Below are 8939 nucleotides of genomic sequence, written 5' to 3' on the forward strand. Positions count from 1 at the left end.
ATGTTGCATGAATATACTTCATCTATGTATTAACTTATTGGCAACTGTAAGGACTTACTCAGCAGACCCTGAATGCTTTCTTTCCAAGCTCATTTCAGTCCACAACATCAAAGACAGTCATGACATACGTTAATAATAGTATTTCTATTTCCAGTATTAACTTCCAATGTCTAGCTTGTAATTCTTAAGTACACTGGAGAGAGTGAAGAACATCACGAAGAACATGATGTAGGCACTCATAATCTGGTTTGCGCAATAAATGAGCATCAAATCCAATAAGCTTTTTCAAACAGGGCTTACTACCAGAATTACTCTACAAAAAATTGTATGACTAAAGATGTAAAATGGAACATCAATGTACATGTTTTATAGTGAAAACAACCCAAACTAATTCATTAAGGACCAGCAGATGTCAGCTGAAGGGTGTTCTCTCTGATCAGCTCTTAAGGATTCAGCATTATAGACACTGAGCTGTCACACGTAACAGCTGGTTTTTTCACAGGAATAGCCAAAAATCTAGGAAGCAAGGTTGGTTCAGAGGTGAAATTGGACTAAGGATGCTGGTTTGGGGTTTTTGCTTGTGTGTTTTGTTTTGTTTTCTTCTCTCCTCAAAAACAATAAGGAGTAAAATCCTTGCTTCTGTGGAGCAAAAACTGGTTTGGCCAGTTAAGGGTTGCAGAACTCAGACTGCCAGGAAAAAAGGGTTTACAACATCAAAACACAACAGCCTGGCATTATGTTGGCAAAACACAGTTCCAAACAAAGCCCAACTCAGCTACAGCTTTCAGATGTGTGGCTTTTTATCACACACACCCAGTGGACATGCACAGAGCGATTAACCTCAAAATCTCTACTCTTCATCACATGAGTATCAGCAGCGTACGAGATGTTCAAAAGCGTATTTGAACAGCAAGTCTTTATTCTAATGCTCAGAGAACCACCACAGTGCCCGAAATTTTGTAAGAACTTTGCAAGTTACTCACTTTCCTAGCCATTTAAAAATAAAGCAAAATAACTAACATCTTCTGAGGTATCCTTCTCAAAGGCAACCAGGAACATTTTCTCCATTAAGGTCTACCTCAGCACTATAGTACTACTATATTCTACTGGTATGCAAGAAGCTGAAATTCATCTTAAAGCAACAAAACATAGGAAGTAACACTCTTGTCCGTATTGCCTGCAGAAATCCAGTAACAGCAGTAGTCAATTTAATCAGCAAGTAAAACAAATATTCTCCATCTTTAAAACAGTCAGGTTCTTAGTGTTCTCCGTGGAGGGGAAGAAAAAAGGAAATGAAAAGAATTTCACCATGGTCTCCCTTGAATGAGCTACTGTTCACCTCTGACAGTCTCTACTCCTCCATGTCTATTATCCTCCTGCTCCTCCCAGTTTGGGAGCCCTCTGCATGCAACCAGCCACCTACAAAGTCTCCAAGCACCACCACAACAGCCCTGTAAACATTTGCAACACAGCAACCTGCAGAAGTAATGGACATTACTTCAAGCTGTTAAAGCTGTTCAAATTAGTTCCATTTTCTTCTATAATATTTTAGTAACATTTAGAATTAGGGTTCCATATTAAAATATTTTATCTAAATTTTTACATTCAATCCCATTACAGATAATCATTTGTTAACCTACTCTAAGGCTAGACCTACAGATCTGATAGCCATCCCTGGGCTTCCAACGAACTCCTACAAGTTCATGGTGGCCTTAACTTCTTTCTAGCTTTTCCACCGTGAAGAATAAAAAAAAAATTCATTATGTCTTGGACTGCCAGTGCACTTTTTTAGTGACATGTTTAGTCTTCATTGAATTTTGAATGATTGACAGGAAGCAGTAGAATCAAGAGCACTGCTCAGCCAGAAGGCAGGTCAGAACAATTAAGGATCTATACAGGTAGCATTACCAGTACAGGATATACCACTGTAGTTACACAACCAGCGTGCTCACAAGTCAGGTTTCAGCACAAGAGTAGCTTCTTCAGCTTAAGCCACTTCAACTAGCAATAAAAGGAAACACCAAAATCCCAACTACAGCAAATCATACCATTATACCCAAACCAAAAGAGCGTCTTGACTTTTGGGTATATTATTCCAAAATAGAAGGTGGAGCTACAGATGCTTTCCTTTGCAAAAGATGGCTTAGATGTCGACAACATCACTTAAAACATGCAGGCATAACTAGCATTTATCTAAATTTGCAGACAAATTGAAACTGCCAAACAGCTCTGTTCACTTGAACGAGTGCTAAAAGACTAATAATGATAACTAATGTTAAATTTAAGTACTTCCAAAAGGAAAGAAGGAACATGAAATATCCATACTGAAGAACTGTACCAACATTCTGTGTTAAATAAATACTGTAGAGATGCACACATTAAATAAACACATCTTCACCTGGCTACATGTAGCTTTTCTCACCTTACAGGAGAAAATAAAACTCCACAGTCTAGACTCCCTCTTTCAAAGGCTTGGAAAACAAGAAAAGAAAAACCAAACAAAACCTGAGCAACTGTTACTCAGGAAAATTGGACATTAGTCAAAATAATAAATGTGAAGACGAGGTGCCATAATCAAGGCTGCAAAGGATGTACCGTAGTGCTTCGCTAGGTCAACACAGGAACAGGTAAACAGGAATTAAAGTCAACAAATATCAGGGCTAATGCATGATAAAGATGACTCGTTTATTTCAGTTTTATCAGTTTTCAGAACTCTTGTTTTAAGTCAGTACTGTACCCAAGAAAAAGCCCACAGAGGGAAAAGATGTACATGGCTGTGGTACAATAGATTTACAGCAGGAACACTTCAGAAAGCAACACAGTGGTAACCATGTACTCAGTAAATAAACAACTCGTCACGTTCCCTATGCTTTACTGTTGTTTTTTTTCTTTATTAGCCTGTTCTTTGGGCACCCCAGTATTTCTTTTCAACATCCCATGACTGCAGTACTTCTGTAGTAATTTATGAACCACACTTTGAATTCAGAAGTGGCTTGTACTGTGGTGAACACAGGTCAGTAAGCGTTCACACTTACACCACCCAAATGAATTGCCTAAGGATGGGAAAAACAATTTGACAAAACAAAGCTGTTTTGTATAAGCTGTTCAGGTAGACCGTTTATTTTAGTTGTTTACTACAGAAACCTTGGGCTGTAATTACATTTTGAGTTTTTCCACTGCTTCACAAAAACCTGGAGAAAACATACCCAGGAGGAAAGTGAATGAGAGTATCAGAATGAAAATTCACTGCCGGCTCCCTAAAAATTAAAGAATTAAAGTAGCTCTATACTGTACATCCCCTCAACAATATTCATGAACCTGAATTAAATAACAGTATTTCTTTTGTGAACTAAATCTTTCTACCACTTAATAGATGGCTCTTTTCCAACACTGTAACCAGTGTCTGCTTGTTTGTTTGTTTTCTTTTCCTTCTCCAACTCTGTTCATTACAGCTTCCACGCCTTTCTTCAAGACAGTCACTCGCTCTTGCCAATTTTTCTCTCCTATCCCAACAGTTTCATCCTTTTCTACATATTTTTCATTGCAGAGTACTTTCAACAAACAAATACCTGGAGAGTTAATTCAACACCTAAACACTAATACCAAAATCTGGGAAAGGTGTCACTGCAGAGACTAGGACCCGTCTGATGATAATGACTCTCCCTTCCAGTAGTTCAAAGGGAAGTTAAGCATAACCTTGCTAGCAAATCCAAACAATTCAAAACATCACTGAGAATAGCACATACAGAATGGAGAACAGGACTTTTTTTTCCAGCTTCTTTTCACCCACTAGAGTCTCCATCCATTGTCATGGGAGACCGTGCTTTGCTATCCACCCTTGGTTCTTCTGGCTGCTGCTAGCAGCAGATAAGGAACACACAGGGCAAGGTAGGGGCATAATTTTTTTATCCTACCACTCCCTTATCTTCAGTGTTTGGATTTCACACACCCATGAATACTACTTTTACTCACTTCTGTTACTCATAAGCTTCCTGGGTCACATCAGAAAAATCAGTAACGTGCTGCTCTGCATTTCCCAGCTGCACACCAGGGTCTAAGAATCAATGGGGAAAGAGAATAAAACTTGGAACACTCTTTATCCTTTTTTATACTTTCATAATGCTTAAGACAAATATTAAGCCATCTAAATTCTGGAGAGCTATACAGGACAGACTTTTTGATTACCACTCCATGTTTAGACAAAGTTTTTTATCAGACTAAAACATTTCAGTCCTAAGGAAGCTACATTAGGTTGCCTAGGCAGAAAATAAGGGAGGCTAAAGCATCACTAATGCCCAAAACTTTGTGAAAGAACAGAGATCTAATCAGAAGACACATCCAGATGTTCCCTGCAGGCAAATCAGGCACATACTGCTTCTCAGCAAAATGATCCCCTGCGCCACCTCCAAGCCTGGTCTTTTACTTAGACTCCAGCTGTGGCTCATCTCCAAAGCATCAAAATAAAGTAAAAAAATTTGCAGATACATCTTGCCAGTCACAGGCGCATAAGAAATAAACATTCCCTACAATATATGAGGAAAAAAATCCTGCACACTCTCCTTGAAGGCAACAAGGTGAAACATGAAGGTTCAACACAGGTCAATGATGACTGTCTTTATGTGGAACTGAGTCCAATAAGGGCATGTTGAAAACAACTCAGGTAACCCTCTGCACAAGGAAGCGTATGCAGAAAATTATGCAAAGATGTAGATGCAGCAGACTGGCCTCTGCTCACTAAACGGAGGAAGTTCATATGGTTTATACAGCTCATGTTTAGGAGGACCTAGATTTTTGTGCCTAATCCTATTCAAAAAAGGTAGGTTTAGATTCTTTGAAGGTTGATGGCACTCATGTAGAAAATTTTGTTTATTCTACACAAATGAGCAAGTTTATTCAAATAAAAGCTAAAATTAGACTGTGGAAAAAAAAAAGTGTGGAAATAGCAAGGATTTATTTTTTACTTTGGTTGAAAAAAGCCACTTCTTATCTTTACATCCTGGATTTTAAGTGAAGTGCATAATCATAAGCATGACATTTTATTCAGTCCAGACATCTTCATATAGCTATACTGTTAGCAGTTGGAGCCATACTCTTTCTTTTCTTATAGATAAGATAATCACTGAAGTTCTCCTAGTTGATCCAGTTGTTCAGACCATATTTCAGGATCTCAAGACCAATCTCTTAGACAATCCACGCAAAAGTTGACTCTCACATAACGTCATAGTCAATCTTTTGTCTCCCCTGCTCATTTATTCCCCTACTACAGTTATCTGTTTCTATGGCAAATGAAGGGCAGTAATAACTCACATAATTTTTTTGCCCATTTTCAGGTAAAAAATTTGCTCCCTCTGGTGGAAGCAGTGAAAGCAAATATTATTGTCTCAACTCCCCATACCCCACTGAGACCTAAAGCCAAGAGGAAAGCTTTGGTCTCCTAGAACCGTTCTCATCTCACAGCAAATTTAAATAGCTCCAGTTTAAAGCAGGTAACCTGACATGTCATCGAGAGAAGTCATTTGCCAACAGATAATCAGCAAGATAGTGCCAGAACTAGAAATGGACCAAGGTCCAACACACTGATTTGTCAGGCTTTACCTCTGAGAAAGAAGAAAGTGGCAGAGACACAGATACAACATGAGTAAAGACAGAAAAACCAGACAGCTATGTGAGAGACATAACTTGAATAAAATCAGTCAACTTGCAACCTTGATGTATTATGCAACACATGATCCTCCAGCAGCCAAGTTTTTATGATAATCCTTCCCATACTTGTGTTTAACTGTCAGGGGTGGGAAGGACATAACCACTTTTATTCTCTCTCTCCCCTAACAATACAGAAGGAATACTGTGGTACAGTAACATTAATTCACTCATTCATTAACTTTAAAGACCCAAGATGGCACAGCTGTCAATATGATGCTTCCCTGGCTGAGTAGCAAACTTAGGTTCTCCAAGAAGTGAAAAAATATAGTTCTTACAAGGCTTTTCACCCTGAAGGAGTCATTTTTTTTCTTCCCTATAATAAAATACAAAAGAAAGGTGTGAAAATTTGTCTTCCCAAATCTACAGAGATAATCATAGGTTCTCTTTCACACCAAGCATCTTCCCTTGCACCAAATGACTGAAAATAACAATAGCAAAATTGGAACAAGAAGTCTATCAAATACACATTAGCTTTTCAGTTGACGTGGTACAAGACAAAGTAAGAACTAAAGGAAGGGTTAACATAGTGACAAGTTATCATATACCACCTCGTTGGGGGATATAGACAGAAGCAGAAAACAAGTTCTTCTCCATTCCTATAGCTAACTAACACTGTAGTATCAAGAAGAAAGATCTGGAACAGCAATCTGCTAAAGCAACAAAGGTTTTCTCTTGTAACACAGTTGGGCACATAGAGGAGATTGTTCATCTTACACGTGTGTCAAAAGGCTCTGGCCAAGCTGTCATCTTTCATCCTTTACACTGATCTCCAGTGAGCACATAAGCAAGACCATTCTCAAAGAAATCTGTGCCTCTAGTTTTATCAAGCATTAAGTCAAAAAATAATCAATTTCTCACACTCAATCCACACAGAGATGTGGATCTGGTTAATTAGTTGAATCTTAGAGATAGCAGCTTCACCTTTAACTGAAATTTCTACTTCCATTCACTACCAAAAAGGCAAGGTTCTTCATCCATTTGTTTGAACACCCAGACAGCAGAGTAACATTGATACAAGCTACCTGGTTTTGCCCTCCCAGAGTTACATGCCTTTGCCTTCACTAAAACTTTAGAGCAGGATAATTAGACAGGAATGGCTTAAACATAAATCGCAATGGCAACATTTTGGATAAAAGGATTAGTAACTATTTGTAGCCAGAACCCAAACACAGAAGTGGATAAACAAACCCCATTCACCTCCATCGGCTCTGATTGCCCTTTCAAGTACCTGCGGTAGTGGTATGACTGTAGTCACAGCACAGATTTGGATCAAGTAGCAGAAACAACCTACTAATCAAAAAACTTTTATTCTTTCCTTAGTGCAGCACTGCTACATTTTCCTATCAAGTATGCGTATAGTATCTCTGAACGTCACACACAATCTTGGAGCACACATACCAAAGAGTATCAGCACTTCCTTTTTCTTCTCTGCCCTCATTCTCTCCTTTGCTATCTTTGATTTGATTCCACTGAATACATTTCACATTCTTTCTGTATTACAAACTTACTATCAAGATACACTCGTAAGCTGAGACGTTAGAAATATCTAACTTTGCTCTTTTTTTTGATCAGTTATGGATGCATTCTCCTCAGTGCAGGACAACTTTGTAACTCTTCAATTCATACTCCAGCCATAACCAGTGCTCTTCATACTCAACTGGACCTATGTTATGGATATGGCCCACTGATATCTAAACCCATGTATGTATTATTTTTAACTGCTTATAACAAATCTTTTAAAGCATGTGTTTAGCCACCGTCCATTGTGATTATCCCCAAAAGCTTCAACAAAGCTCAAACAGTATTTTATAAAAACATCTTGGCTTTACAGGAACATCTGTTGCGAAACATTCAATACAGGGAAGTCTTCCAGACTTTGATAAAAAGTAACTTTGTTATCATCAAAATGCCATACCCACAACATTTAAATAAGATAAATTTGGTAGAAGCTGCACTACGTCATGAAGCAATCAAATTTATGACTACTGTTATGAACAGATAATTACACAACGCCAGCATCTTTCCATAAAAAGATGGTCATCTCTTATTTGTTTTACAGTCCCCTGTAAGAGCTACACACTATATGGAAATAAATACACAGCACCTGCCAAAAAGAGCTTACAGTCTGCATGTATGAGGTGTCGAGCCATGTGGTGCCATTGATCCCAGATGCAGGTATCACTGCAAGTTGAGCATGGTATCTATTCCATCACAGCAAGCTTCATTTAAAGTTGCCTACTTTTGTCAGTTTTCTAGAAGATACATTTTCATGTGTGTCCTTAACCTAAGGTTCTCTGATTTCCATTCAAACGAATGTTTGGGGAAAGGGAGGGGAAGAGCACGCACTTCAGTCACTTCCAAAATTCTGTCACTGGACATGCTCCTTCCTCTGTATTTTGTTTACAGCTACTTTTTTCACTTATTAGGTGTATTTTATAAAACCAAACCATCAAAACCTCCCTCTACACAAGCACAGACTGTTCTCCTTGATGTGTTTAATTCATTCATACATTGACGGAGATTTAAATTTTTTTTAATAAGAACTGCTCACATGAGATTTCCTGAGTCTCCAAAACGCATAGGAGCTACTTATGGTTACTTCTGTACTCATAAACAAATAAATATTCTGGAGATTTAGGTCTAGACCACTTCCCCCATAAAAAATCATGCTGTACAACTTCAGTCACTAAACCCTGCACCCCTCCGTTTCCCAATCTCCTTTTGTAGCCGTCGGATGGGTGGGTTTTTTTGAGCAGAGGACGGGATTAACAACCTTTTTCGCGTGGCTGGGACAGAAGGTGCCACAGCAGCGCTCTGCCCACCGAGGGCACCGGCCTTCCCGACGGCGTTATGCGCACCCACACCCTTATTTAACGCTGCGTTTAGAAACCCCTGGCGCAGGAACAAGCGGTTATTCCCCAACCTTTACGTTGCTGACACCGGCCCCGCTCCCAGCTGTGCCGCCCTATCTGCCCGAAGGCGGGGGAGAGCGGGGGATGCCAACAAGTTGCCCAGCCCGGCGGAACGACGGCCCGACCCAAGCCGCCCACCGGAGCGGGGCGGGGGGAGGGAGGCGAGGCGGGCCCTGCCCGGGATACGGCCACACGGCTGGACCAGGCGGCGGTGGCTGCCCGACCCCGGCCCCAACCCGCCCGGCGGCCGCACACCGGCGGGGTGAGGCGGGCCCTGCCCGGGATGCGGCCGCGCTGCTGGACCGGCCGCCGGCGGGAGGGAGG

Source organism: Calidris pugnax, unplaced genomic scaffold (genome assembly GCF_001431845.1).
Source record: "Calidris pugnax isolate Ruff unplaced genomic scaffold, ASM143184v1 scaffold171, whole genome shotgun sequence".
NCBI classification, from domain to species: domain Eukaryota; kingdom Metazoa; phylum Chordata; class Aves; order Charadriiformes; family Scolopacidae; genus Calidris; species Calidris pugnax.